Here is a 23,165-nt window from a genome sequence, read left to right as displayed (position 1 = left end):
ATTAGGATGGCTATTATAAAAACAAAAATTATAACACAACATTGTAATTCAACTATACTTCAATAAAAAATAAACTTAAAAAAATTTAAAAATGGAAAGTAACAAGTGATAGCAAGGATGTGGAGAAATTAGAACCTTTGTGTATTGCTGGTAGAAATGGTACAACTGCTGTGGAAAACAGTTTGGCAGTTCCTCAAAATCTTAAACATTGAATTACCATAAGACCCAGCTATCCTACTTCTGGGTATATACCTAAAAGAATTGAAAACAAGGACTCAAACAGTACATCAATGTTCATAGCAGCATTATTCACAATAGCTGAAATGTGGGTTAACCCAAATGTCCATTGACAGATGAGTGAACAAACAAAGTGTGGTTTATCCATACAGTGGAATATTATTCAGTCATAAAAAAGGAACAGAATTCTGATACATGCTACAGCATGGATGAACCTTGAAAACATTATGCTAAGTGAAAGGAAACACACAAAAGGACAAGTATTGTATGACTCCACTCAGATGAGGCACCTATAATAGGCAAATTCATAGAAACAAACTAAAACTGAGGTTACCAGGGGCTGGAGGGAGGAGGAAGGAGGAGTTACTACTTAACGGGTATAAGGTTTCTGCATGGGTCCATGAAAAAGTTTTGAAAACATAGTTGCACAATATTGTGAATGTATATACTTTTTTTTTAAGTTATTTATTTATTTTTGGCTGTGTTGGGTCTTTGTTGATAGGCACAGGCTTTCTCTAGTTGCAGTGAGTAGGGGCTACTCTTCGTTGCATTGGGTGGGCTTCTCATTGCAGTGGCTTCTCTTTGTTGCAGAGCACGGGCTCTAGAGCACGGGCTCAGTAGTTGTGGCATGCGGGCTTAGTTGCTCCGCGGTATGTGGGATCTTCCCGGGCCAGGGCTCGAACCCATGTCCCCTGCACTGGCAGGCGGATTCTTAACCCCTGCGCCACCAGGGAAGCCCTGAATGTATATACTTAATGCCACTGAATTGTATACTTAAAAATGCTAAAATGATACAATTTTAATGTTAATGGTATGTATATTTCACCACTATAAAAAAGATTTGAACAGAAAACAAAAAATAAATTATGGGCTAGATGCTTTACAGAGATAGAGAAGCAGGAACTCATAATTGCTCAGAAAATAAAAAGTTAGTTTGAAAGAGGGGGACAGGGCTTGAGTGGCTGAAACCAAGAGTAGTGAGTTGGAGACAGCTTCGTGGAGACGGCTGAGAGGTAAGAAGAGGGAAAAGAGCAAAAATGTATTGGGGGCTTCCCTGGTGGCGCAGTGGTTGGGAGTCCGCCTGCCAATGCAGGGGACACAGGTTCGTGCCCCGGTCCGGGAAGATCCCACATGCCGCGGAGCGGCTGGGCCCGTGAGCCATGGCCGCTGAGCCTGCGCGTCCAGAGCCTGTGCTCCGCAACGGGAGAAGCCACAACAGTGAGAGGCCCGCGTACGGGGGGGGAAAAAACCCAAAAAAACAAACAAGAAAAACGTATTGGGTACTCATTATTTACCAGACTCCATGAGAAAGCTTTCATATACTTTATTTGTTCCATCCTCACAGCAATTTTGTGTGGTAGGTACTGTTAGGGACCTAATGTTTTGTGTGAGGAAACAATTTTAGGTTAATAACTTGCTCAAGGATTTACACAATTAGTGGTAGAGCCAGAATTTAAAACCCAGTCTGTCATCTTTAGAACCCATATTCTTATTTTGTTGATCTCAACTTTTTTGGTTAAGAACTGGAACAACAGATCCACCCCACAGGCTTATTGTGATGGTTAAATAAGAATTTTTTGAGCTGGAAAATTCTGAATACACCTAAGGATTTTGTATTGTTCTTTGATTGCTCTATCCTCTATGCTACCATTGGAAGCTGAGACTTCTTTTAAAGCACTCTCTGCCATAGCGGATGTTTCACTTATATTACCGAAAGCTTGAAAGCTTGGCCCCTCTGTACAAATCAGGTCTCGGAGACAGACTTTTGGGTGAAGTAGAGAAGGATTCCTTTATTGCTTTGCCAGGCAAAGGGAGACACATCAGGCTTCTGCCTCGAAAAACTATGTGTCAGCAACCCAGGAGGATTTGATGAGGGGTTTATAACAATAATTCAAAGGTGGGGTCTCTGACAAGATTAGGGTGTGTGCAGGGCCTGCACTCCTTTAATCTCGTCTCAGGTGGTCTCCTAATCTTGATGAGCTTCTCTGGTCCCTTTAATCTTGTCTCAGGTGGTTTCTTGGCTGCTCCTCCTTTGATTAGCAACTGTTAAATGAATCTACCCTTCATTGAACTAAGGGAAGGTCATGGAGGCTGGTGTCTTACCTACAAGAAATGGGAGACAAAAGGGCCTCTGCGCCAGGGAACCCCACAGGGCCTCCCTCGGTTTCACTTAGTGGTTTGTTTTCGTACTCTTCCACCATTTGTGAATTTCTCAGTGGCAAAGACTCTATCTTATTCATTGTTTCAGGCAGGATTTAAACTAGAGCAGTGACAGGGAGATCAGCTCGGTGCTTTGTGACCACCTAGAGGGGTGGGATAGGGAGGGTGGGAGGGAGGGAGACGCAAGAGGGAGGGGACATGGGGATATATGGATATGTATAACTGATTCACTTTGTTATAAAGCAGAAACTAACACACCATTGTAAAGCAATTATACTCTAATAAAGATGTTAAAAAATAAAAAAATAATAAACTAGAGCAGTGGTTGTCAGAACGGAAGATGGGGTTTAGAGAAGTGCGCAGGATGAGAGTCAAACATCATCTCTGTGTGACTTACTCCAAAAGCTTCCTGAATCCCTACCATACCAAGTATTATCATTACCCTCACTGCCCTCACCATCATCGACATTTATAATCATCATTAACCACAGCAACAACAGCCCCAGTAGCAACAGACATGTTATCAGAGCCTACCAGGTGCAAGCTACTAGCCAGGGCTACAAATAAAAGTTTTAAGCCACTGCTTTCAAAGTGTCTAGAAAAGCCTCTAATCTCTCCCACCCTTCCCTATCCTGTCCTCTAATGCCAGACGCTCCTTTCATAAACCCTACTTTAATCATGTCACTCACTGAGTGTTGCTGAAAAGAAATTCCTTAGTATTTAGGCCTTCAAAATCGAGATCTTAATATATATATATATAATTTGTATATATATATATTTATCATCTTTATTGGAATATAATTGCTTTACAATGGTGTGTTAGTTTCTGCTTTATAACAAAGTGAATCAGTTATACATATACATATATCCCCGTACCTCCTCCCTCTTGCGTCTCCCTCCCACCCTCCCTATCCCACCCCTCTAGGTGGTCACAAAGACTGAGCTGATCACCCTGTGCTATGCAGCTGCTTTCTATTAGCTATCTATTTTACGTTTGGTAGTGTATATATAAATCCATGCCACTCTCTCACTTTGTCCCAGCTTACCCTTCCCCCTGCCCGTGTCCTCAAGTCCATTCTCTATTTCTGCGTCTTTATTCCTGTCCTGCCCTTAGGTTCATCAGAACCATTAAAAAATTTTTTTTAGATTCCATATATGTGTGTTAGCATATGGTATTTGTTTTTCTCTTTCTGACTTACTTCACTCTGTATGATGGACTATAGGTCCAACCACCTCACTACAAATAACTCAATTTGGTTTCCTTTTATGGCTGAGTAATATTCCATTGTATATATGTGCCACATCTTCCTTACCCATTCATCTGTCGATGGACACATAGGTTGCTTCCATGTTCTGGCTATTGTAAATAGTGCTGCAGTGGACATTGTAGTACATGAGTCTTTTTGAATTATGGTTTTCTCAGGGTATATACCCAGTAGTGGGATTGCTGGGTCATATAGTAGTTCTCTTTTTATTTTTATAAGGAACCTCCCTACTGTTATGAATAGTGGCTGTATCAATTTACATTCCCACCAACAGTGCAAGAGGGTTCCCTTTTCTCCACACCCTCTCCAGCATTTATTGTTTGTAGATTTTTTGATGATGTCCATTCTGAACGGTTGAGGTGATACCTCACTGTGGTTTTGATTTACATTTTTCTAATGATTAGTGATGTTGAGCATCTTTTCATGTGTTTGTTGGCAATCTGTATATCTTTTTTGGAGAAATGTCTATTTAGGTCTTCTGCCCATTTTTGGATTGGGTTGTTTGTTTTGAGCTGCCTGTATATTTTGGAGATTAATCCTTTGTCAGTTGCTTCATTTGCAAACATTTTCTCCCATTCTGAAGGTTGTCTTTTCATCTTGTTTGTGGTTTCCTTTGCTGTGCAAAAGGTTTTAAGTTTCATTAGGTCCCACTTGTTTATTTTTGTTTTTATTTCCATTTCTTTAGGAGGTGGGTCAAAAAGGATCTTGCTGTGATTTATGTCATAGAGTGTTTTTCCTATGTTTTCCTCTAACAGCTTTATAGTGTCTTGGCCTTACATTTGGGTCTTTAATCCATTTTGAGTTTATTTTTCTGTATGGTGTTAGGAAGTGTTCTAATTTCAGTCTTTTACAGGTAGCTGTCCAGTTTTCCCAGCACCACTTATTGAAGAGGCTGTCCTTTCTCCACTATATTCTCTTGCCTCCTTTATCAAAGATAAGGTGACCATATGTGCGTGTGTTTATCTCTGACCTTTCTATCCTGTTCCATTGATCTATATTTCTGTTTTTGTGCCAGTACCATACTGTCTTGATTACTGTGGCTTTGTAGTATAGTCTGAATTCCAAGAGCCTGATTCCTCCAGCTCTGTTTTTCTTTCCCAGGATTGCTTTGGTTATTCGGGGTCTCTTTTGTTTCCATACAAATTGTGAATTTTTTTCTTCTAGTTCTGTGAAAAATGCCATTGGTAGCTTGATAGGGATTGCATTGAATCTGTAGATTGCATTGGGTAGTATAGTCATTTTCACAGTGTTGATTCTTCCAATCCAAGAGCATAGTATATCTCTCCGTCTGTTTGTATCATCTTTAATTTCTTTCATCATTGTCTTATAGTTTTCTACATACAGGCCTTTTGTCTCCTTAGGTAGGCTTATTCCTAGGTATTTTATTCTTTTTGTTGCAGTGGTAAATGGGAGTGTTTCCTTAATTTCTCTTTCAGATTTTTCATCATTAGTGTATAGGAATGCAAGAATTTTCTGTACATTAATTTTGTATCCTGCTACTCTACCAAATTCATTGTTTAGCTCTAGTAGATTTCTGGTAGCATCTTTAGGATTCTCTATGTATAGTATCATGTCATCTTCAAACAGTGACAGCTTTACTTCTTCTTTTCCGATTTGGATTCCTTTTATTTCTTTTACTTGTCTGATTGCTGTGGCTAAAGCTTGAAAACTATGTTGAATAATAATCATAAGAGTGGGCAACCTTGTCTTGTTCCTGATCTTAGAGGAAATGCTTTCAGTTTTTCACCATTGAGAACGATGTTGGCTGTGGGTTTGTCATATGCGGCCTTTATTATGTTGAGGTAGGTTCCCTCTATGCCTACTTTCTGGAGAGTTTTTATCATAAATGGGTGTTGAATTTTGTCAAAAGCTTTTTCTGCCTCTGTTTAGATTATCATATGGTTTTTCTCCTTCAATTTGTTAATATGGTGTATCACATTGATTTGCATATATTGAAGAACCCTTGCATTCCTGGGATTCTGGAATGCCATGGTGTAGGATCCTTTTAATGTGCTGTTGGATTCTGTTTGCTAGTATTTTGTTGAGGATTTTTACCTCTATGTTCATCAGTGATATTGGCCTGTAGTTTCCTTTTTTTGTGACATCTTTGTCTGGTTTTGGTATCAGGGTGATGGTGGCCTCATACAATGAGTTTGGCAGTGTTCCTCCCTTTGCTATATTTTGGAAGACTTTGAGAAGGATACGTGTTAGCTCTTCTCTAAATGTTTGATAGAATTCACCTGTGAAGTCATGTGGTCCTGGGCTTTTGTTTGTTGGAAGATTTTTAATCACATTTTCAATTTCAGAGCTTGTGATTGGTCTGTTTATATTCTCTATTTCTTCCTGGTTCAGTCTCAGAAGGTTTTGCTTTTCTAAGAATTAGTCCATTTGTTCCAGGTTGTCCACTTTATTGGCATATAGTTGCTTGTAGTAATCTGTCATGATCCTTTGTATTTCTGCAATGTCAGTTGTTACTTCTCCTTTTTCATTTCTAATTCTGTTGATATGAGTCTTCTCCCCTTTTTTCTTGATGAGTCTGGCTAATGGCTTATCAATTTTGTTCATCTTCTCAAAGAACCAGCTTTTAGTTTTATTGATCTTTGCTATTGTTTCCTTCATTTCTTTTTCATTTATTTCTGATCTGAACTTTATGATGTCTTTCCTTCTGCTAACTTTGGGGTTTTTTTGTTCTTGATTCTCTAATTGCTTTAGGTGTGAGGTTGGGTTGTTTATTTGAGACTTTTCTTGTTTCTTGAGGTAGGAGTTTATTCCTATAGACTTCCCTCTTAGAACTGCTTTTGCCACATCCCATAGGTTTTGGGTCTTTGTGTTTTCATTGTCATTTGTTTCTAGGTATTTTTTTGACTTCCTCTTTGATTTCTTCAGTGATCTCTTGGTTATTTACTAGCGTATTATTTAGCCTCCATGTGTTTGTAGTTTTTACAGATTTTTTTCCTGGAATTGATATCTTGTCTCATAGTGTTGTTGTTGGAAAAGATACTTGATACGATTTCAGTTTTCTTAAATTTACCAGGGCTTGATTTGTGACCCAAGATATGGTCTGTCCTGGAGAATGTTCCATGAGCACTTGAGAAGAAAGTGTATTCTGTAGTTTTTGGATGGAATGTCCTATAAATATCAGTCAAGTCCATCTTGTTTAATGTGTCATTTAAAGCTTGTGTTTCCTTGTTTATTTTCATTTTTGGATGATCTGTCTATTGGTGAAAGTAGGGTGTTAAAGTCCCCTACTATGATTGCGTTACTCTCCATTTCCCTGGCTGTTAGCATTTGCCTTATTATATTGAGGTGGTCCTATGCTGGGTGCATAAATATTAACAATTGTTATATCTTCTTCTTGGATTGATCCCTTGATCATTATATAGTGTACTTGTTTGTCTCTTGTAATAGTCCTTATTTTAAAGTCTATTTTATCAGATATGAGAATTGCTACTCCATTTTTCTTTTGATTTCCATTTGCATGGAATGTCTTTTTCCATCCTCTCATTTTCAGTCTGTATGTGTCCCTAGGTCTGAAGTGGGTCTCTTGTAGACAGCATATGTATGGGTCTTGTTTTGATATCCATTCAGCCAGTCTATGTCTTTTTTTTTTTGTGGTACGCGGGCCTCTCACTGTTGTGGCCTCTCCCATTGTGGAGCACAGGCTCCGGACACGCAGGCTCAGCGGCCATGGCTCACGGGCCCAGCCGCTCTGAGGCATGTGGGATCTTCCCGGACCAGGGCACAAACCTGCGTCCCCTGCATCGGCAGGCGGACTCTCAACCACTGCACCACCAGGGAAGCCCTCAGTCTATGTCTTTCGGTTGGAGCATTTAATCCAATTACACTTAAGGTAATTATTGATATGTATGTTCCTATTACCATTTTCTTAATTGTTTTGCGTTTGTTTTGGTAAGCCTTTTCCTTCTCTTGTGTTTCCTGCCTAGAGAACTTCCTTTAGCATTTGTTGTAAAGCTGGTTTGGTGGTGCTGAATTCTCTTAACTTTTGCTTATCTGTAAAGTTTTTAATTTCTCCATCAAATCTGAATGAGATCCTTGCTGGGTAGAGTAATCTTGGTTGTAGGTGTTTCCCTTTCATCACTTTAAATATGTCCTGCCACTCCCTTCTGGCCTGCAGAGTTCCTGCTGAAAAATCAGCTGTTAACCTTACAAGGATTCCCTTGTATGTTATTTTTTGCTTTTCCCTTACTGCTTTTAATATTTTTGCTCTGTATTTAATTTTTGATAGTTTGATTAATATGTGTCTCGGCATGTTTCTCTTTGTGTTTATCCTGTATGGTACTCTCTGTGCTTTTGGACTTGACTATTTCCTTTCCCATGTTAGGGAAGTTTTCAACTATAATCTCTTCAAATATTTTCTCAGACCCTTTCTTTTTCTCTTCTTCTTCTGGGACTCCTATAATTCTAATGTTGGTGCGTGTAATGTTGTCCCAGAGGTCTCTGAGACTGTCCTCAATTTTTTTCATGCTTTTTTCTTTATTCTGCTCCCTGGCAGTTATTTCCACCATTTTATCTTCCAGCTCACTTATCTGTTCTTCTGCTTCAGTTATTCAGTTATTGATTCCTTCTAGAGTATTTTTAATTTCATTTATTGTGTTGTTCATCATTGTTTGTTTGCTCTTTAGTTCTTCTAGATCCTTGTTAAATGTTTCTTGTATTTTCTCCATTCTGTTTCTGAGAGTTTGGATCATCTTTACTATCATTACTCTGAATTCTTTTTCAGGTAGGTTGCCTATTTCGTCTTCATTTATTTGGTCTTGTAGGTTTTTACCTTGCTCCTTCATCTGTAACATATTTTTTCATTATTATTATTATTTTTTAGATGGGTATATTCCTGTCTTACTGGTTGTTTGGCCTGAGATGTCCAGTACTGGAGTTTGCAAGCAGTTGGATAGAGTTGGGTCTTGGTGCTGAGATGAGGACCTCCAGAAGCCCTCACTCTGACTGATATTCCCTACGGTCTGAAGTTCTCTGTTAGTCCAGTGATTTGGACTTGGAGCTCCCACCACAGGAGCTCGGGCCCAAACTCCAGCCTGGGAACAAACATCCTGAAAGCTTTGTGGCATGATAAAAAAAAATAAATAAATAAGGAGCAGAATAAAAAATAAAATAGAATTAGAAAGATAAAAATTATATTAGGAAAAATAGAACTATAATTGAAACAACTGCAGCAAGGTAAAATAAAACCACAACAGAAAAAAGGAAAAAAAAAAAGGAGGGGTGGGTAACAAGCCAAAAGGAGAGAACATTAACAAAGTATAAAGAATAAAATAAATTAGAAAATAAAAGATTTATTAGGAAAAATTAAAATGTAAAAGAATCAACAACAATGAATCAACAAGGTAAAACAGAACCCAGATCCAGTTGCTGGGGGTTCCTCCCGACCCCTTAGGTGTCTGTGATCCCCCTCCAGTCGGTGCCTGGTAGGTGCCCTAGTTGTGAGGAGAGGTGAATTCCGTGTTCTCCTAGTACACCATCTTGACTCTGCCCTTCGAGATCTTAATATATTTTAAGAATTATTTCTTTTTAGAATAGACATTACATTCACACAGCTCAAAATTCATATCAGTATATGGAGGAAAGTCTTTCTTCCCCCTTGTTTCTTCCAGTTACTCCATTTCCTGGGTACCCTTCCAGAGGGTTTCTAAACATGCCCTTTAGAAACAATAAAATAAGAAGATTATTTTTCCTAGAGCAGTTTTAGATTTAAAACAAAACCGAGAGGTAGGTATAGAGATTTCCCATATGTCCCCTGCTCATACACATGCACAGCCTCCCCCGTTATCAACATCACTCACCAGAATGGTACATGTTTTACCAAGGATGAAGTTATATTGACATATCATAATCATCCAAAGTCCAGAGTTTACCTTAGTGTTTGTTCACTCTTGGTGTTGTACATTCTATGGGTTTGAACAAATATATAATAATATGTATCCATCATTATCATGTTATATAGAGTATTTTCACTGCCTAAAAATCCTCTGTGGGCTACCTAGTCATCCCTCCCCCAACCCAGGCAACCACTGATCATCTTACTATCTCCATAGTTTTGCCTTTTCCAGAATGTCATATAGTTGGAATCATGTGGTACGTAGCCTTTTCAGATTGGATTCTTTCACTTAGTAATATGCATTTAAGGTTCCTTCATGTCTTTTCATGGCTTGAAATCTCATTTATTTTTCTTGCTGAATAATAGTCCATTGTCTAGATATACCACAGTTTATTTGTCCACTCATCTGCTGAAGGGCATCTTGTTTGCTTCCACGTCTTGGCAATTATGAATAAAGCTGCTACAAACATCCATGTGCAGGGTTTTGTGTGGACATAAGTTTTCAGCTCCTTTGGTTAAGTACCCTAGAGGGTGACTGCTAGATTGTATAACAGTATATTTATTTTTGTAACTTCAAAACTGTCTTCCAAGGTGAGGTGGCTATATCATTTTGCATTCCCACCACCAATGAATGAGCATTCTTACTGCTCCACATCCTCACGTGCATTTGGTGTTGTCAGTGTTTTGCATTTGGTCATTCTAACACCACTAAGTGTTTGTGTCTAGAAGGAGTAATTGCAGTTTGACTTATCTGACCAGATTTGGTCAATCCCATTTCCCTTGAGAGGAGGGGCTTTCAAAATGATCTGATTTGTAATAAGATTAAGAACATTCTGGCATCCTGAGAAGGAGGATTACTATGCTTTTGCAAGAGCGGTCCAGTGAAGTTGGGGGAGGGGCACAGGCCCCTTGGGGAGCAGCTGTCTTCCTTCCCAGCTGCCCCTCAGGTTGCCCCTGAAGGAATGGTTAACAGAGGTTGCAAGAAACACCTGATGTTAAGATGCCTGTCCTTTACCCAGTTGATAGCCTCCAGAGAGCCTGAGACTGGTCAGATAAGTCACTTTTGTGGATAACATTCTTATCCTGAAAACTGAAAAACACTAAATGGAGTGAAAATTATCTGTCAGATATAACTCACCAGCTTGGAAGACCATATGGTTATATTATATGAAGATTACATTCTAGTTCAAGGACTCCCCAAAATGTCAATTTTTTTGGTATTTTAAAAATTTATATTTGCCTACTTCATTCTGTAAAGGAATTGAAGTAATTTACAAGAATTTTAACCTTATAATAAATAGAAATTTAAAAAAACAAAGGGTTTAAAGCTAGGATAGCATGAAGATTTATACATCATAAAGTAGTTTATTGTTCTTAAAATTGGGCTGCCAATATTTTTTTGAGCTGCCTAATAGCCAAGGTAAAACGAGAAACATGATAGGTTAAAACTTCACAATTCACTAAAGCAATAATGATTCAGTTTCTTAGGAGAAAGGAAACTTTTATTGTTTCTTAGGTCCGTAAGACATTTGTGTGGGGTTTCATGTGTTGGCATCAAGTGCCACATGGACATCTTTAACAACATTCCTCAATAAACACAATGGTGGGTCCTGTCAGAAGTTTCCTCTACCATTCCTCTGTGTAAACCAAAGATATAACAGTATGCATAATTCAAAAACGTGTTCTGAGGGAAGACAGTGGATTCCGTATGCAACTCTGTGATAATCCAGGGAATAAAAGTGAGCTGTCTAAGGGGATGGAGTAACTGTATGTTCTTCAAGATGGATTCCTTGCATATTTCCTTCAGTCGGACTTTTGATAACAGTTGAGCAGGAGCCTGGTAGATGTGTTCATTAACTAGATGTGGGAAATCCTTTCACCATGATGACCATTTTAAATATCTTACAATTTTATATGTCAACTATACCTCAATAAAGCCTGAATTTTTTTTAAGTTGAGCAGGAGAGAATTCAATGCATAAAATTTTACATAGCCTGACATTCAGATATTCTCTGTAGTTGTCTAAGAGAAGATCCACAGGCTTTCAGAATCAATCAAGAATGGGAGGATGGCAACCTCTATAAAAACTGAGGGCCTGGTATCGTGAGCACAATTTTGATTGCAACTTCCAGGAAACCAAAATAGCTTAAAGGCTTAGTTAATTTAATATTGATTTCCTAAAAATTTATTTAAAGTTATAAATTTCCTTTTAGTATTGCAAAGGTGAATCTCAGATTTTGGGCATATACATAGTGTTTCCATTATAGGGCTATAAGTGTGACTCATATTTAGTAATATTTTTCAGTTTCTAAACACAAGAGATTTTAAAAAAAGTATCCTTTGGTTGTTAATTTCTAAGTTTATTATATTATGGCAAGATAATTAAGTCTGCATTGTAATCCTTCAGAATCATTTAGACTTCCATTTGACCTAATGCATGAAATATTTTTGTCAGTTTTTCATGTGTTCTTGAAAGTATATTCTCTGTTGAATGTAGAGTTTTATATAATAGCTTGAGCTTATCAAATGCATTGTTCAGGTCTCAGATATAGGATTGTATGGAACTTCACATGCTACTTCAGAGAGAAGGCTGTGGATGAGGAAATTTTGAATTGATTGAATTTAAATCAAACTCACTCTTCTGGAATTGACTACAATTATGGTTTCAACCACCAGGGTTGTATCAGTTATCTATTGCTGCATAACAAGTCACCCCACACGTTAATGGCTTAAAAAGCCATCATTCATTTGCTCACGGTTTCTATGGGTTGGCAATGGACTGGGCTTAGCTGGAGTGGCTCTTTTGCCATTCTTGCCTGAGGTCACTCTTGCAGCTGCAGTTATCCGGGGATTGCATGAGGCTGGACCATCCAACATGGCTTCACTCACAGGTGTGGTGCCTCAGATGGGATGGCTGTCTTCTCTCTCCAGTCTCTCTCCAGTCTTCTTCACAGAATGCTGGAAGCTTTCCAAGAGGATAAAAGCAGAAGCTGTGAGGTCTCTTGAGTCTGGGCTCAGAAGTCCCACGGCACTTCTACTACAGTCTGTTGGTCAAAGAAAGTCACAGGGCCTTTCCAGATTCAGGGAGTGGGGAAATAGATTTCACCTCAGTGTGAGGTGCTACAAAGAATTTGGGGCCGCTTTACATCCATCACAAAGGGAAATGCAAGTTCAAAATAGAGTTTGAATTGGGTTACAGGGTTGTTGAAAGAGAGAAGTTCTATATATTGTATTCTTGAGTGCACGGTTTGAATATGTCACTGCTCCATATGGTTGCAAAGGGGCTGTGTTGAACAAAGTGTTCATGTCCTTGTGAGGCATGTTTCAACAGGACTGAGAGCTTGCAGAGAGGGTGTCTGCCTGACTCTTTCCAGTGAGTTATTTCTTGGCTGCTTCAGCTCCTGGCGGACACCCAGGTAAGAAACCCATTTTTAGAGCCCCATAAACTTAGGCCCTGCTTTGTATGAGGTGATATATAAAGAGTATGACTTTTGAAAAGCCTAGGGCCATAATTTATCTAAGGCCTAAATGGGTAAAATCTTTGTGACATTATCTCTTCTTTATGTGAAGTTCACAGTATGTGATTTGTTTTAGCAAGATAAAACCTGGCTGAAGGTAACTACAAGGGAAGTCCTGGTGACTGCCAAGTTAATGTACAGGCATGAAGCTAGTGTAGAGGAAAATGTTGAATGCCCTTATTCTTTTTTTTAAGATTTATTTATTTTATTTATTTATTTGGCTGCACCAGGTCTTAGTTGCAGCTTGTGGAATCTTTATTTGCGGCATGTGAACTCAGTTGCAGCATGGGGGATCTAGCTCCCTGACCAGGGATCAAACCTGGGCCTCCTGCGTTGGGAGCACAGAGCCTTAGCCACTGAACTGCAGGGAAGTCCCTGAATGCCCTTATTTAAATACCACATCCAGAATGACATGGGGCAGGGTGGAATTGGAATTTGTAACATCCTCTGAAGAATCAATGCCAAAGAGTTTGGAATTTACACACTCAGTTCCTGTGATCTCACCAGGAAAGTAAAAGTTTCGGCTCCTAGGAATGAAGGCAGGGGAAGAATTCTTCATTTGAAAAATGCTATTTTGGCCCTTTTCCTCTCTTTGAGTTGCCTTTCCTTCTACCCCAACAAATCAGATCAGCCCCGTCCTCCCCAGGAGTCTCTGGGAATTCATATCTGGTGTATGAAATGGATTTGGACCATCTAATCTGCTGCTGACCTCCTTTCTGCCAACTGAGCTAGACAAATCTGAGCACTGCAAGGTGTGGTAAGCAAAAGAAGCAATCGTTTGCTAGCACACCATTTTAACTTTCATCCCATCTCTTAGCTCTCACATTCACAGTACCATCCGTAAAAGTGAAAAGTTCAGTGTCTTTGCTGGCCCCACTTGAATGTTCTGTCCTATTCCTTTACTGGCTACATTTGGATGAAGAAACATACTATTCATTTGGCCTTGGGATCCACTTGAAAACTCTCACCAGGACTCAGATTTCTGTTCTTCTTCTTTTAAGGCACAGTATATGTTTGTCATCCTCTGAGCACCCTGGCGAGTGTGCTGACGGTGATGTTATTCTCTAAGAGTGCAAATAGTGTTTTCCGCCTGCACGGCTTCACGCTCTGTCTCCCACTGGGGCCTGGTCATGCAAGCTGTGTGTATACTTCTTGAGAAGGCTGATTGTTGTGAAAATCTTTGCCACAGAGACAGAAGTAAGGGATTAGGTCTTTCAGATGCGATCGCCAGCAACTTTTCTCTTATAACCTCTGGAACACCATTGCATCAGTTCAGACATGTGACTGGGAAGAAATATCAGCTCAAAGACCATCTGGTTAAAAATGAGGAGTACTTCCCAGCTTGGTGGATGGCAAAACAACAAAATGCCCCATGTACATCTGCCTTGTTTCCCAATTCCTGCAGGATTCACAGACTGGCTAGTTTTGACCCAGCCTCACAAAGGTGGGTTTGCCTTGGAGGAAGCTGGAGTGACCCTCACCTCAGGTCTTATGCCTTTTGGAGCAGTCTCAGGGGCTTTTGTGTTTCTGGAGTTAACCTAAAGAGTAAGTGTTGCTTTGTGACAAACCTAATTTAGCCAGAATCACTCATTCATTTGTTCATTAATATTTATGAGCAGATACTGTCCTACAGCTAGAGACACAAAGATAGATGAGATTCAATTTCTGCCCCTTAGAGTTCATGCAATAGGGTGAGGATCTAAGAGGGGAAGGGAGGAGAGACATCAAAATAGATGCTGATAATACAGAATTCTTTCCCCCACCTTTTTAAAATGTGAACCACACTTTGTCCTGCTATGGCAAGTAAAGCTTTAATTGATTCATGTATTTAATCAGCAAACATTTGCCAAATGCCTGGTTTGTGCCAGGAGCTGTACCAGGTGCTGTGTCTACTTAAAGAGCAGCCTGAGGATAATGTTAGGAAGATCAAAGCAGAAGCCTCCCTCATCTCCCTTTGCCCCTCTCACTTGCCCTTTCACCTAGCCCTCTGAGGATGGACCCCAACAGCACCAGATGTGTGGCAGCAGTTCCTAATCCTTTTTTGGGTCGAAAGGAGGAGATGCCCTCAAAAGGGAACTTCAAAAGGAAGCAGAACTGCAATGTAAACATCACCTTCAACCATGCCAATCATTTGTCCTCCCTTGCTTTTCTTTAAACACACATGCAGCTTCATTCAAGGCAGTGAGGCAGCAACCCAACTGGAAGAAGGGAAAAATAGAACAGCCAGAGTATGGTAGCTTTGCCACTGACCGCTTACATCTTTGGTGAGTCACCATCTTTAGTAGATGGAAGCAAGCCTCAAAAATGAATGGAGGCTACCAAGGGTAGTAATGGGTATGACCCAGATAAGGCAGAGTCTTATCTCCTTCCCCATTTGATACCCAGTGAAGACATCTATACAGATATTTCCATAATGCTTTTTAGTTTACCAAACACTTAAAAAGAGAAAAACTATTTGGATAAATAAATGTAGATATTACTTCTAGGTACTGAGGTTGAAATCATTATATGGAAAATGAGACTTGAAATAGTTGAAAAAAGAAGAGGTAGATTTTATTTGTAATATTATGGAAATATTTCCATAATACATGAAGGGGTTAAACAAACAAATTTTCAAAATAACATACAGTAGTAGGATGCCATTTATGATAAATAAAAGAGGTGAAAATGATAATAGCTAAGGGATTTCCCTGGTGGCGCAGTGGTTAAGAATCTGCCTGCCAATGCAAGGGACACGGGTTTGATCCCTGGTCTGGGAAGATCCCACATGCCGCAGAGCAACAAAGCCCGTGTGCCACAACTACTGAGCCTGCGCTCTAGAGCTCATGCTGTGCAACAAGAGAAGCCACTGCAACAAGAAGCCCACTCATGGCAACGAAGAGTAGCCCCCACTTGCCACAACTAGAGAAAGCCTGCGAGCAGAAACAAAGACCCAAGGCAGCCAAAAATAAATAAATTTATTTTTTTAAAAAAAGAATCTGCCTTCCAATGCAGGGAACCCAGGTTTGATCCCTGGTTGGGCAATTAAGCCTGCACGCCACAACTAGAGAGCCTGCATGCCGCAACTACTGAGCCCGCACACTGGAGCCCACGTGTGCCACAACTAGAGAGAAGTCCACGGGCCACAACTAGAGAAGCCTGTGTGCTGCAATGAAGAGCCTGTGTGCCTCAACCAACGATCCCACATGCTGCAACTAAGACCTGAGGCAGCCAAATAAATAAGGTTTTAAAAAATGATAATAGCTAATACTTTATAGTGCATACTATATGCCAGACACTGTTCTCAGTGCTTTACATAGATGAACTCATTTGATCCTCAAAACATCTCCATGAATTAGGTACTATAATTATCATCCCCATATTACAGACTTGAAAACTGGGCATGGAGAAGTTGAGTGTCTTGCCCTAGGTCACACAGCTAGGATTTAAACCCAGGCAGTTCGCCTATAGATTCTGGAACCTAAGCTTTGCAGTATTTCCACAGGTACAGCTATATGAGTGTAAATGCTTAGAGAGAAGTTCAGAAGGATATACACTAATCTGAAAATCATCGCTGTCTTTGGAGAGCAATCAGGAATTGGAGTTCAGGCAGGTCAAATATTCTAACAGCTGCAATGTGTTTTGTTTTCCCCAAAAGATATTTCCCCCAAGATAATGATTTCTTGTTCCTTCTGTTAAATTAATTAAAAATGATTTTAAAATATTAAAAAAAATCCTGGGGTCAATAGGAGTGATTATTTATTTTTGGCTGTGTTGGGTCTTTGTTTCTGTGTGTGGGCTTTCTCTAGTTGTGACGAGCGGGGGCTACTCTTCGTTGCAGTGCACGGGCTTCTCATTCCGGTGGCTTCTCTTGTTGCAGACCACGGGCTCTAGGTGAATGGGCTTCAGTAGTTGTGGCACATGGGCTCAGTAGTTGTGGCTCGTGGGCTCTAGAGCGCAGGCTCAGTAGTTGTGGCACACGGGCTTAGTTGCTCCGCGGCATGTGGGATCTTCTCAGACCAGAACTCGAACCTGTGTCCCCTGCAATGGCAGGAGGATTCTTAACCACCGCGCCACCAGGGAAGACCCAGTAGAAGTGATTTTGAGTCAGATTACTAGATTATGCTCTTCTCCTAAATTTCACATTGACTTTGGTATCTTTGGGAGCAGAAGGATTAATTGTGTTCATCTTTCCTCTTTGTCAGTCTCATGACCTTTGATGAAATCTTATTCCAGAGATTAAAATCCTATTTCAGATTTTATCTGGAACAATGGGAGACATATTGGTAAAAGTAATACATTTCATGGCTGAAATGTCTTTCAGAATGAGAAACTGAAGCCCAGGTAGCCATGTCAGATCATGTATTAAGTACTGAACTAAATCAAGAATGGATTTGTCATTTAATTACAAAAATGAAGTAAAACTTTTAAAGTCTCATATGTACTAATAATTAGAAAATAGTAGTGTATTAGAGTTCTCCAGAGTAACAGACCAATAGGAGATACAAATAGATAGAGATATATGTAATCTTTGAACATAGATCTAAATCTTTGGAGATTATGATAGATATTAAGAGAATATTTTATTTTTTTAATATTTATTTATTTGGCTGTGTTGGGCTTAGTTAAGGCACATGGGATCTTCGTTGTGGCATATGGGATCTTTCACTGTGGCATGTGAGCTTCTCACTAGTTGTGGCGTGTGGGCTTCTAGAGCGTGTGGGCTCAGTAGTTGTGGTGCATAGGCACTCAAGTTGTGGCGCGCAGGCTCCAGAGCACATGGGCCTGGTAGTTATGGTGTGTGGGCTTAGTTGCCCTGTGGCATGTGGGATCTTAGTACCCCGACCAGGGATCAAACCTGCGCCCCCTGCATTGGAAGGTGGATTCTTTTTTTTTTTTTTACTTACTTATTTTTGGCTGTGTTGGGTCTTAGTTGCAGCATGCGGGATCTTTCACTGCTGCATGCGGGCTCTTTGTTGCAGTGTGTGGGCTGCTCTCTAGTTGTGGCGTGTGGGCTCCGTAGAGCGCAGGCTCAGTATTTGCAGCACACAGGCTCTGTAGTTGTGGCATGCAGGTTCAAGAGCACGTGGGCTCTGTAATTGTGCCACATGGGCGTGGTGCACAGGCTCAGTATTTGCGGCGTGTGGGCTTAGTTGCCTCGCGGCACATGGGATCTTAGTTCCCCGACCAGGGATCGAACCCACATCCCCTGCACTGGAAGGCAGATTCTTAACCACTGGACCACCAGGGAAGTCCAAGAATAATTTATCTTAAGAAATTAGCTTACACAATTGTGGGGGCTGGTAAGCCTGAAATCTGTATGGCTGACCAACTGGAAACTCAGGTGAGAGTTGATGTTGACTCTTGAGTCTGAAATCTACAGGACAGGTCAGCAGGTTGAAAACTCAGGCAGGGTTTCTATGTTGCAGTCTTGAGGCAGAACTGCTGCTTTTTTGGAGAAACTTAAGTCTTAACTGATTGTATGAGGCCTATCCACATTATGGAGGGTAATCTGTTTAACTTCAAGTCAACTGATCGTAAATGTTAATCACATACACAAATACCTTCACAGCAACATCTAGACTAGTGTTTGACCAAACAACTGGGCATCACAGATTAGCCAAGTTGACACATAGTTAACCATCATGAGTAAAGTCTAATTTGAACTAAATTCTGACTGCTCAAGAATGTATGTTAGAGATACATCAGTCTAGTGATTTTTTCATTTAGGATGCCTGAAATTCTAATTTGCTTTAAGAGATTTAATCATTTGAGGAAAATATTTGAACAGTACATTCACAATATATTTAGCCATTCTAATCACCAGTTTTGCTAAACACAAGCTAGGCTGTGAGATGATTCTGAATTATTTCCCAGCAGTTGAACTATAAGGTTAACTAAATGCACACAAATCTGTGAAGCTAAACAGCAAACACAATGAACTCACCGCTGTAATCTCACACTTTCAAATCTGCTCCTAGTGAAAGATAGTTAACTTAGACACAATGTGCGTACTGTTCTGCAATGAAGCTGGTCAGTAATGAGGTGTTTTCAACTTAACATAATCACTCAGTTCTGTCTCTGACATCTCATCTGCAAGTTACACAAATGGTTAACTAAGTTATGCAAATGATTTCAGGATAATCTCCACCGGAATACAGATTCTAAATTATGAGCTGGGCATTTGAGAATATTAATAAATGTGGATCCATGACTCCTGGCATTACTGCTTTAGTATCACCTTGATTCTCTATTACTAAACACATCAATACTTTGTTAATGATAAACTGAGGAAAAACTAGTAATAGTTTTTCAGATTTAGAACTATCTATTTAATTAACAAAAGATTGTTACCTTTAAAGAAGAAAATTATATACCACCAAAAAAGATATCTAAATGTCTTCCTACCACTGCAAAGGAGAGGAAGGAGGGAATAGTGTGTTGTATATGTCAGGGAATTGGTGGCCTTTATCTTATTTCTCACCTGTGTGGTAGGTATTATTAGTCTCTGAAAATTAGGCTCATAGAATTTCAGAAACTTGCTCAAGGTCACCAGAAAGCAGCAGATTCCCTTCAAGGCCTAAACTCTTCCTCTACAGACCCAGCTGAAACACAGAAGGAATTAAAATGCTTGCTCTTGGGACTTCCCTGGTGGTCCAGTGGCTAAGACTCCATGCTCCCAACACAGGCAGCCCAGGTTCGATCCCTGTTTAGGGAAATAGATCCCGCCTGCTTGCTGCAACTAAGAGTCCGTATGTCTCAGCTAGGAGCCCGCCTGCTGCAACTAAGACCTGGCGCAGCCTAAATAAGTATTTTGGGGCTTCCCTGGTGGCGCAGTGGTTGAGAGTCCGCCTGCTGATGTAGGGGACATGGGTTCGTGCCCCGGTCTGGGAAGATCCCATATGCCGTGGAGCGGCTAGGCCCGTGAGCCGTGGCCGCTGAACCTGCCCGTCTGGAGCCTGTGCTCCGCAACGGGAGAGGGCACAACAGTGAGAGGCCACAACAGTGAGAGGCCCGTATACCGCAAAAAAAAAAAAAAAAAAAAAAAAAGACTAAATAAGTATTTTAAGAAAACCGCTTGCTCTTGCATTTCTTATGTAACAAAGGTGATTTATTCCTATCTTATCTTGCTTTTGTCTCCTTTCTCACCATTAGCACAGCTGTAAGGACAAAGGTCTTCCCCACAAATAAGGCATTTCTTTCCAGGCAAGTGCAGCAGGTGGGGCTGTTTTCATTAAGCTTTTATTACATTGCAGTTTATCTTTGGTAAGATCAAATTTAAACTTGCTTCTCACCTTAACTTGCCTTTTCCTAGTCCACTGGAGTAGACTTGGAACTGCAATCAGTGCCTGTGTGATGGCAGTGGTGGGGATGGAGACCAGGGGGGCATAGTGGGAGGCAGCAAACGACTCCTTGGGTGGGATTTCAAAGGCATTGATGAGTGTTTTTAGTTATAAGAAAAAAAAGAGGGAGTCTTCTCCTTCCCTCCGGTTTTCCTTTGGTCACGCCTTTGATGAAGCCTCTAAGCTGTCATTGCTGCAGAACAGTTTTGTTTAGATAGGCACTCAGGACAAGATTGCACGGTGGTGCTTTCATCTAGTTGTGTCATGAAGACGAATCTATATTTTGCACTCATATAGTATTGCTAGATATAAATAAGACTATATGGTTCTACCCTAGAATTGTATTCATAAACTGAAAGGGTACTAGAGATTATCTAGTCCAGTGGTTTTCCCACATTTTTTTTTTTTAATAGCACAAAACTCTCTTCAAACTTACTTGCAAGCCCAGAACCAAAACCAAGAGGTGCTGCTCCTAAGCTCTTTTCTCAGTTAACCTTTCCTTGGAGCCCTCACTTAAAATCTATTGATATTAGTCTATCCTCTCATTTTATGAACTTAACAAAAAGTTCTGAGCAAATACAATGTGTCTAGCTAGCACCGTACTAAGTTTAGGAAAAACACTGGGCCTCAAATGCTCTGGTCCGTGGCTTATCAGGAAAGACAGGTGATTACAACACAACATAGCGAATTCAGTGATTCAGAATTACCTGTGACACTATGGAGGCATGGAATTGGGGCTCTCTAATCCAGTCTGGGGACGCTGAGTCTGAGCCTGAGTCTCTAAGACTGAGCAAATTAGCTAGGAGGGCAGTTAACTTGGGAAGGTGTGGGGAAGAGTATAATACAGACTGAAGAATGCAGTGGCTAAGTAGCTAGGGGTATATTCTGGAAGCTACAAGTCATTTTATGTAGCAGAGAGTTCAGTGGCAACTGGTGAAGAGGCCTAAGCCCTGTCTTGAAATAGGAAGTAGGGTGCCACTAAGGCCTTTAGGTAGGGAGACAAAGAGGTCAAATTTGTTTCGGATTGCCAAGAGGGACTGTGAATTTGATGAGGACAAGGAGGGAGGCGGGAAGACAAGACAGGAGAGTATATAGCAGGAGCTCTCTGACGGAGAACGTGAGAGCAGGAGCAAGTCTGGCAGGAAAATGATGCATTCATGTTGCGCTTCCAGGCAGATGTCCAGCATGATTGGACCGGTATCTCATCTGAAGTCTCAGAGAATACACTATGATCCTACATAGAAAGGGACTCGAGCGAGATGTGGGGGGGAATTCCCTGGCAGTCCAGTGGTTAGGACTCTGCGCTTTCACTGTCGAGGGTGTGGGTTCAATATCTGGTCAGAGAACTAAGATCCCGCACGCCGCGTGGTGCGGCCAGAAAAAGAGATGTGGGAAAAGGTTAACTTTGCTTAACTCTTAATTTGTGGTTAATTCTCACTTTCTTAATCTTTTACTGTACACGTATATTACTTTTATAAATGGGTAAAAGCTAGTTGTTCTAAAGTCTGCCAACTTATCTTCCAAGCTTTGCTCTTTAACCCAACTGGCACCATACCATATATGCAATATCCTGCGTTTTCATGAACAGTACTATGTCGTCACTAAAAATCATGCTTTCAAAGGAAAAATGCAAATATTTACCAGCCTTCTTAGACTGAACTTCACAGTCTGGTTTAGCTGGGCTCCATGCAGATATAGGAAGACAGAAAAATCTCTTGAGAATAAACCAGTGTTCACAGCACATTAAGTTCTCTCTTGAAGGAATAATCACGGGCAGCCCTAATGTTCTGTCACTAGTGATGGCAGAACAAATGCAAACCTGAAATGTAGCTCAGGGTCTCCTCAAAGTCTGACTCGCAGGACTGCGTGAGGAGGTACGGGCTTTTCTGACATGGCCTGGGGATGATGAGCCCCGCCGAAGAGCGGTAAGGAAAAGCGGGGTGGGTCCACTTGAACTTCCTTCCCACAACAAATGGGCCGTAACCTGTGATTCGCATCATCGACCAGATTGATGGCTGACTTTAATGGAGCACACATACTCAAAAGCTGTCATTGAGCATTTGCTACTTTTAATTCATTAGAGGAAAAGAACCATCAGTACAATATTCAATAACTTATTTCCACTATGCTCAAAGCAACTTATACATTTTATAAATTCTTTAGTATAGTATCACCAGCTTATCCTATTTAATTTCTTTAAACCATTAAAAAAAATCAAAGTATAGTTAATTTACAATGTTGTGTTTCAGGTATACAGCAAACTGACTCAGTTATACATATATATGTATATCTATTCTTTCTCAAATTCTTTTCCATTCTAGGTTATTACAAGATATTGAATCTAGTTCCCTGTGCTATACAATAGGTCCTTGATGTTTACCTATTTTATATATGGTAGTATGTATATTGTTAATCTCAAACGCCTATTTAATCCCCCCTCCCTTCCCCTTTGGTAACCATAAGTTTGTTTTCTACGTCTGTGGGTCTATTTGTTTTGTAAATAAGTTCATTTATATCATCTTTTTAGTTTCCACATATGGTATTTTTGTCTGACTTAACTTCACTTAATATGACTGATAATCTCTAGGCATCCATGTTGCTGCAAATGGCATTATTTCATTCTTCTTTTATGGCTGAGTAATATTCCATTGTATATATATATATATACCACATCTTTTTTTTTTTTTTTTTTTGGTACGCGGGCCTCTCACTGCTGTGGCCTCCCCCACCGCGGAGCACAGGCTCCGGTCGCGCAGGCTCAGCAGCCATGGCTCACGGGCCTAGCCGCTCCGTGGCATGTGGGATCCTCCCG

The sequence above is a fragment of the Tursiops truncatus genome, chromosome 5 (genome assembly GCF_011762595.2).
Source record: "Tursiops truncatus isolate mTurTru1 chromosome 5, mTurTru1.mat.Y, whole genome shotgun sequence".
Classification (NCBI taxonomy): Eukaryota; Metazoa; Chordata; class Mammalia; order Artiodactyla; family Delphinidae; genus Tursiops; species Tursiops truncatus.
Note: the sequence above shows the minus strand (reverse complement) of the source record.